The sequence below is a fragment of the Neolamprologus brichardi genome, chromosome 17 (assembly GCF_056152115.1).
Source record: "Neolamprologus brichardi isolate AB-2024 chromosome 17, ASM5615211v1, whole genome shotgun sequence".
Classification (NCBI taxonomy): Eukaryota; Metazoa; Chordata; class Actinopteri; order Cichliformes; family Cichlidae; genus Neolamprologus; species Neolamprologus brichardi.
Window position 1 is genome coordinate 16641326 of NC_142120.1, and position 9004 is coordinate 16650329.

Consider the following 9004-nt stretch of genomic DNA (forward strand, 5'->3'; position numbering starts at 1 on the left):
TCGTTGTAAAATAGAAAAGAAGCCATCCCCCAAACTGCTGGAGTATTGCATATGAGGTAAAAGTATTGCCATTACTGCCTAAAAGCTCTTCAACTTTTCATCAAAGCAACTATTCAAACTGGATCTGGCTAAATAGATGTTTAACAGCACTCAACTACAACTTCTAAATACACCGTGTGATGAGGATGGTGTTTTATGCCCACATGAAATCACATACCACATCATCAACAGCCACTAAGCCAACAGCACAGACAGCTTCTCTTCACAGAATTCAGAAATTTAATGACACTAGTGCACTGTTTATTTGGATAATGTTACAAATTTTCTGGAGCTACAGTTTACAAATGTTCCCTGAAAGCATCAGGGTTGGCCTTATGTCAGTGTTTTGAAAAACGCTCAGGTGTAAGCACACACTCATTGAATGTGTGTGCAATTGTGCTTGTTCAAAAAGTGATTGTGTGATGGGCAGACTTAACTCCAGCTCTTGAGAGCTATTCTTCCAAAAGAAATTTTAAATGAAGGACTGGTTTGTCACAGTAAACCAAAGACTGAACAGATTAAACATCTGAAGTCATCTTTGTTGGAAACAGTTTGTTTTTAAAATCTAAATGATTAAAAATGATTACACTGGCAAACTTGTAACTTTGTTTGGGGGTTGAACCCTTTGGTTTTAGAGTTAAAGTCAGAATCAGAATCAGGCTAACGAGGGTATGGATGAATGTCTAGCATTTGTTTGTTTGTAACCTCATTTTTAGCCATCAAAGTCCCCCCCCCCCCCCCCCAAAAAAAAAAAAAAAAAAAAAAAAAAAAAAGATGGCTAAGTGTTGTTAATTGGTAAAAGATTTAGACTGCAGGCAGGCGGGTTCGACCCAATTCTCTCAAGTGCTCTTTTTATACAGACAATATGTTACTGACCCATTGCCAATTAACTTAATTAGCGCCAAAAGGTTCCTCCAGCTGTTTCTTTTTAGTACTACTTACTCTTCCAGCCTTTTGTTGCCCCAAGTTTTGTGTTTTAATATGTTGCTGCATTCAAATGATAATGAGAATAATTTTTTTTCATGAAATACTAAAATGCCACAGTTTAAACAACCAGTGTTTTAAAATGCTGTATTTGGGATAAAATATGGATTTGTAGGCATTCCACACGTTTTTAATATAATAGTCCACATTATGAAATGTCGTGTTATTTGTTTGACATTGCATTAAAAACAATGTGGACATACACTGGCCCTTTTCTTGTGCAACCATCACTCCTAATGTTACCCAGTAACAGTTTTTAAAATATAGCAGATGTAACACGCTGGACTAGCTGGACATGTTTTCAACCAAGGATGTCAGTATTCCCTAAAATGCCAGGTCTCAAAGTCTACTGTGGTGAAAACACTGAAACTTGGTGGGAGGGATGTTTTTATCCAAAACAGGACTGGAGAGCCACTTCCTAAGAGTAGGCAGACAAATTTGCAAACTGTTCATGCCACGTCTAAACAACTAAAATTAACATGTCCAGTAAAGAAAAGCAAGACAACAACAGTAAACTGCCGTTTCTGGTGAATCAGGCAATTCCCTAAAGAGTCCTTTACATATATTTTTGATGCCACCCTTGTCCTGTTATAGTTACTGGTAAGGAAATTGCACTGTTGATGCACAATAGCCTGTTTTGAACCAGAAAGCCTGCCTGTATGCATGTATTTACATTTCCACTTGAAAAAGAAATAACCAAGTTATCACTAATCTTGTTACAGTAAAAGATCTCATTCTTCCTTTTCAAATGACTGCTGCATCAAATTACCCTTGCAGTCGGCGACACAAAAAAAAGAAAACAAAAAACAAAAAAAACTGGCTGCCTCAGAGACAAAAAACAAAGTGAGTTCCAGGACTTATTACCCAGAAGCCCTTATTTCCGGCGAGTGGGCAGTCACGAGTGCTCATGGCCAGGCTCCTCTCTAAAATAATGGCACTATTCTCCCAGGGGTCTCAGGCCTTGTAGCTCCAGCATGCTCGGCATTTCAAACTTCCATAACAAAGTTGGACAATATACCCATGACCAGTGGATTCAAACACTTATCACATGTCTCTCTTTTACTTGCACTGGCCACTTATCGCTTCAAACAAAATCTGATTTAGAGAAACTGAAATAGTAAACAATATGGCACAGAGAGCCCAACTGTCCGACATAAAAACAGTAACCCCACTTGTTCAGACATCGCATAGTAAAAAAAAAAAGGGGGGGGGGGGGGGGAAGGGGGGCAGGGACTAGTGGCTTTGCCTCATTTCCTCGCTCTGTGGGGTCACAGTGTCATACCCAGTAGGGTAAGAAATTGGCATTAAGGGCTTAATTAAGACCAATGACCTCAATATGTGAGCTGGGTTTGCCACAGTCTGCTGTTAAAACAAGGAGCCTTAAGTGCTTTGGTGCCTGGTTTAACTGCAGAGAAGTGGGTGTAGGTTTGTTCCAAAATGTCATACAAAGTGCTGTATTTGTAGTACAACATCAACATATCATTACGCTTGAATCTAAACAGAACCCTGGTTATGCAGACACATGCATCTGAAGTTTCCAAGTAGAAAGAGGTTGGAGGCACACCACCGATGCACTTCTTACTACGTCTGCTACTACTATGCTTTACTCTGTGATTTGATGGAAACAGGAAGCTTTTTGAATAAAGTCTGGAGGAAATATATAGCTCAAGAGTCATATTTGTTGCTGGAAACACTTTTTTGAAATTTAAAAACAAACAAATAAACATGTAAATAATGAAATCCTTCACAAGACACCCTAACTCATGCTCTGTTCAGCTGTCCTTAATGGTCCCATTTTTTGTCCCTTGAGGGGATATGAAATAGAATGAGAATATTTGAATATAAAATAAATCACAGTGTGTTTGCGCACTTGAAAGAGATGTCCATCTTTTTATGTTGTCATGTGATAAAAGCCACATCGAAACTGGAATGAGTTTCATGTGAAATCCCATTTAGTAACAATTCCCATGAAAGTCAAAATGCCAGGTCAATTTATCTCTGGAAGAGAGTCAAAACAGGAATTAAATGAGCACACGAAAATAAAAGTCAATTTTGTGCTGGCCATGCAGCAAATAGATGGCACTGAAGCCTTCCGTAAAAACTGGTTTGGTCATTCTTTAGACTCAAAGCCTTTAAAATGTCAGGGATTTTCCACTTTTACTCAAATCAGTGATTAACAGGTCATCCATTAAAAAAAAAAGTATGTATGTGTGTGTGTGTGTGTGTGTGTGTGTGTGTGTGTGTATATATATATGGCTAAACCTAAAGATGACAGTCCATCTGTGGCCTTGTGAAGAAGGGTCCATATGAAATAATATTGTCTGATGCCTGAAGCGTAGGAGTGATGACTGCATACATTCCTAAGCAGGCCAGTTCTCCCACAAACTAAACACTAATACCAGGCAGTGACATTCCTGCTGACCTTTTTGACCCTCTTTCCTTCACACTAAATCCCCCAAGGACTGTATTATGTCAAAGCCCAAGACATTTAAACTGACCTGTGAAGGGAAAAGATAAAATGCCAACAAGAAACAACAAACAAAAGCTGGCATGTCATATACATGGAGACAACTCAAATGGATTCAGAGATTTTACCAAGCCAAAAAACAACAACAAAACAAACAAACAAACAAACAAACAACTAAACGCAGCAAAGAACTGATCCTACAAACAAGTATTGTCTATCTGCTAGAGCCAGAAATATCCTATTCCTCTGTGCCATGGAGCTCCATTGTTGACCACAGTAGTTTGTTTTGACATCACACATGATCCATCCTGTGCTAGAAATACTAAAGTCTATTCTTCCCTGATGAAAGTTGAAACACACGCAAACATTCAGTCCTGCTGAAGTAATCTTTCCTCAAAAAAAAGATAGTGTCCAGCTGTTTAAGGAAATTGCTTAACCCTTACTTTTTATTTTTTTATTGTCTTAAGTAGGAAGGAAGAGGCTTGGTCCCGACTATCATAGATATCTTTTCAGACACACGAGGAAAACACTGATCAGAAGGAAAACGCATCCACATTAGACTTTTGCAAAAACGTAACCACAATTGGCCTCCAGTTTGTTTTAAAATATACCATCAAGACCACAAACATCTTTGTGGGACTGAGCATCATTGTTATCCCACATATTGAGATGATGTGATGATACCGAGACGATGCAGAGCCAGCTTCAAGTGGTTGTAGCTTTCCTTAGGCCAACGTCTTTGCTCTGTACACCCAGCTGGTTGTTGCATAATTTTTGATCGTCAGTGTCAGGAGAAACAACATCGGGAAACAAAAACAGTAGACACAACCTCTAACTTGATTTCACAAGAATTGCCCTTTATATTTTAAGTTAAAGACCATACAATATTAGAAAGAAAACCCCATCGGATGACTGTGATCAGATGACCCTCTATGAGCAAGCATTTGTTGATGGTGGTGAGGAAATACTCCTCTTTAACAGGAAGGGACCTCTGCCTGAACCAGGCTTAGGGAGGGGTACGTATCTGCTGGGACCAGTCAGAGGGTAAACTTCTATGAAAGAGGTGGACATTTCACTCCAAGCCTATTCAACTGAATAATGCTCTTTTGATACACTTTTACAAAGCAAATATCCACTTATATCCATCATGAATAAATTGCTCACAAACCTTAGTTCACTCTAAACTAAAGTTTTTATTTTAAAAAGGCAATAATTGCAAAAGCAATGGATAAAAAGCACATGTTCAGAGGCCTAAAAACAGCTTTTTTGTGGAGGTCTGAGAGGCCATCTAACATTATAAAAACCACACTATAAAAGCACATTAATGACATCATTCACTTATTGTTCTGCTCTTGCCAATTGAATAAATGTTTTTCCAAAAAAAAAAAAAAAAAAAAGGAATCAATGCTACTGATCTAAATCCATCTGACAGAAGAATTTTTCAATTTTAAAGAAAGAAATCAGTAAGAGAATCAAACTCTACTTTTCTGGGGCTAAGAGGTGGTTTTAACATCAACCAGATGGATTTGGAGTGATATAGAAGGAGGAGGGGGGAGGGATGAAGCATCTGAAAAGTAAATAGGCTGGGATTACTTGACCATACGTTGAATGGTCGGTCTCTGTAACACACACGCCTCTACCGGTGCCTCGTGCTCCTATAACTTACCTCCAGCTGTGGTACAGATGTGCATTTCAGAATGTAGCATAAGAAGCAGCATAAGGTGAAGTACTGCAACCCAGTTTGTCGTAGGAAGAGTTTAGACCTGCTCACAATCAGCTGTACGATACTTTTGCTCATGGTTTGTAAATCTGTGTGAGACTTTAAGTCAAAGGTCTGAGAACAAGTTTAAAATAACTTGCTACCATAAGTTCATGACTACTTCTTCTTTAAAAGTAATCTAATCAATACATTCGCTTCTCCTTCAGCACCATCACCCTTGATTAAAATAACAAACTGCAAATATAACCAGATCTGAAACTGAATACAGACCGTCTCCAATACACCTACATTGCTGCCATTCCTTTTAAAACATTTGTTTTAGTCGGATTTGAACCCTCCTGAGCTGAACTGACAGCTAATAACAATGACAAAAGTTACTAAGACATTAATCGACTTATAAAAACCTATTCAGTACAAGAATCATCTGCAGGCTTTTGTGCACTGGCGCACAGGGCTGCACCTAATATGTTTCCACAGCAGTTGTCATCACTGCATTTTATGATTGAATATTCTGGCCCACCTGCCTTGCTCTTGGTCTTCCTGTGCCACCCAATTTAAGAAAAAGCCCCGTCAAAAGCTCCAGTCAAACACCCTCCTTTTGTTTACCCTTCCCCCTGAGAGATGGTGCATAGAACTTTCAGTCTGGGCTACTGTGAGGTCAGGTTGTTTCATAGTAACGTCAGACACTAAACCAGCACTGTGTTTCTCACTGCAGCACCGGCTGCCGCAACACGCTACACAAACAAGTCTTTGTCTTTTAGAGCCTCACATGGTAGCACCACGACTCTGATCCCAAGTTACTGCAGTTTTTCCACGTGGCCCAAACTACATCACAGGCAGAATTCAAACTAGAGAGGAAAAATAAATTGACAAAATAAAGAAAAGCTCTGGAGGAAATGAGTAAGCGATCTCAGCAAGCCAAGCAAAACTACAGTTTGTTGCCTTTGTTATCACTAACGTAACACAGAAATCCTAGTATTACTCTCGCCATTATAAGCGCTTCCAATAAATGGGCTGAAACTGTAAACAGGATTGAAACAGAGGCATCCTTACGCTCAGGAAGACCTTCACTCAGTCCAGTCAGGAAGTGCTTCCTGGCAAATTCTGGGGAAATGTCTTCCTCTTGCAAAGACACTGCAATTTTCCTGCAATCCCTTCACACACAGCAATAAAAGCTGAAAGTCCAGGAGCTGCTATATTACTTCTGTCACATCATAAAGGAGTCTTTAGCATCACTTTTACTGAATTTAGAGAGGAATGAGCCTTTAAATCTGTTCCTGTGAGACAAATGTTTTAGATTAAGATGTTATAATTAATTTCAGAAGAATGAAAACATCCCAGTATGTCATGTGGCTTCAACATGACACCTCCCTTCTTTCAAAATACACTACCACAAGAGAACTGCACCAAGAATGCAAGGAATGCAAATATCATGGAGAAAAAAAACAGAAGAAGAAGGTGCCTGAGATAGAAAGGCCCCCGTAGAATTTTTGGACACGTGGCTTTAAGAAAAACAAAATCTAAATCTAGAAAACTTTGGGGAGTGTGCCATGTAAATCTTATTGCAAGGCAAGTTTACTGCCATGGGCCAAAAATGGACTTTGTCCTGACTGACTGACTGACTGACTGACTGACTGACTGACTGACACACACACACACACACACACACACACACACACACACACACACACACACACACCTGCTCCCTGAGGAAACATGCTTCCAGGAGATTAGACTTATTTATTTGTGTCTCTTAAACAATCACTAAGCAGTTGGAAAATTTGTTTTACTTTGCTCCTGTAACATCAGATATGGCTGTGCAAGCAAGTGTGCATCAGCATGGGTTTTCTGAGACATGAATCATTGGCTGAATGAGTGAGGTGAGAATACAAATGTGGTTATTGACAGAGAGGGAAATAAAATCTTTTGTTATGTTTTAGGTTCTCTGCCTGCAGGCCAAGACGTCACCAGCGGGAGGTAGGGAGAGTAGAGCACTGCCAGGGGGTCATGTGCCTCAGGAGTGGGGGTTTTCCTGAATAAAAAAAGTACACTGCAGACTTTTACCCACACAAAGGCTGCATAAGTCTCAGGCTGATGATGAAAAAAGCCAACACTGGACCTGAAGCAGCTGTAAAGTGCTGGCTCCTACAGTATTTTCTAAATGATGCTGGGCGCCGAACTGAGTCTGACTGGAGGTTCACGACAGTGATTCATAAGTTGGCCTGCACATTTATGGATACATAAATAAAATGTGATGCAATAAGGGTCCTCACATACAAAGCTAGCACAATTAAAAGCACTAAAAGAAACTGCAATGCTTTGAAAATAACTTTATCACTTCTATGGATTATTAGTATCTACATGTGTTTTTTGTTAACATGGAATTTAAACACATGTGTGGTGCATGGGCTGGTGATTTAATCCCAAATAACATTTTAAAACTGCAGTGAAATATCACTGTAAGACCCGGGGAGATTTTCTATAGAAGTGTTCACCGATGGTGTAGAAATAGAGGAAAATACTAATTATAATATCACAATAAATTCACCCCTTCTAAATACCTCAACACAATTATGTCTATTTAACTTTAGGCTGCCATATGTGCAGTATAATCTTAAATAGCCATTAACATAAGGAATACATTCAATATTCAAATGAATACACAAAAGTTAGGGGGGGAAAGCTCACCTCTAGGTTAATACGTTAGCTAACACGTCCACATCGTTTTTAGCTTCAAGTCCAATTAAACAGAAAACAAGATGACTTTAGCGTTTTTAACACCATAGAAGTCAAGTAAGCACTTTAGTAAAGACTGGAAAAGTCAACAGTTAACAGTAACTCTGTTTTTAAAACTGCAAAAAACTTCATTGAAACTTCGGAAAACTTACAGTTTTCGACCAAAGAAAAAATTTTAACGACGGGGTCCTGCAGTCTCCAGTTAGCTTACTCCAAACTCTTTGGCCGCCTTTCAACGGAGCTTCATGGTCGGCGTTCACCTTCTCATTGAATTTGTCTGTGAAATGAAGTTTTCATCCAGCTAAAAAAGGCGATAGAGTGCGGCGTCAAGTTAAAGCCACACAGGAAGAAACTTCAGGAAGTCATGACTTCAGAATAAAGGCATAAAATCCGTTAGCAGAGGAAGAATCGCTTTTGCCCTTCACAATAAAACTCATGTCCTCTGATATTAGACTAAGAAAGGACATCTCTTGTATCTTTCTCACTGCTGCCACAAAGCAACACTTTGAATTCAGTAATTTTCATATTTTTTCCAACCTTCATGATATTCATGATTAAAAAAAACATCTTCTGCTCTTAGTGTTAAGAAAGTATTCTATATGAGCTTTGTCATCCCATTGTAGGCTAATATAATGTTGTATGTTATTCTTAACTTATTATTGTATATGAGGGACAGCAGATGCAAAGTAAGACAGAGAAGGTTGAGATGATTCTGACATACAGAGGAGGGATAGTGGATATAGTGGAGATGAATGCTCAGCGTGGTTTTCCTCTTCTCCTCTTATTTAGCAGCTCCACTGATATATCAATGGAGGACATAGAGGGTTAGTGTGACAGAGGAAGCTGAGACAGATAATCCACTGTAGTGACCTCTAAGTGATGATAATGATTTCATTTAGACTTTTACCTTTAATTGTGCTGTATTCAACTTTTTACAAATAATTTATCTAAAATAGAAATTATTATTAAGAGTTTCTATTTATCATATGTCATTTATTGTTTTTTACTTTTCCCCTTTAGTTATTTCTGTTTGTGCAATTTTTTAACATTTATTTTGC

The 9004-nt window shown here is 38.8% G+C and overlaps 1 protein-coding gene across 1 annotated transcript in view; it reads right to left on the reverse strand.

Annotated features, from left to right (window-relative positions):
- Positions 1 to 8303, reverse strand: part of LOC102776522 (liprin-beta-1-like) — a 28897-nt gene extending 20594 nt beyond the window's left edge. The window contains exon 1 of the mRNA XM_006780870.2: positions 8099 to 8303. The gene's annotated coding sequence lies outside the window, so the exon portion shown is untranslated. The remainder of the gene's footprint in view (positions 1 to 8098) is intronic.
- Between the last annotated feature and the right edge of the window lie 701 nt (positions 8304 to 9004).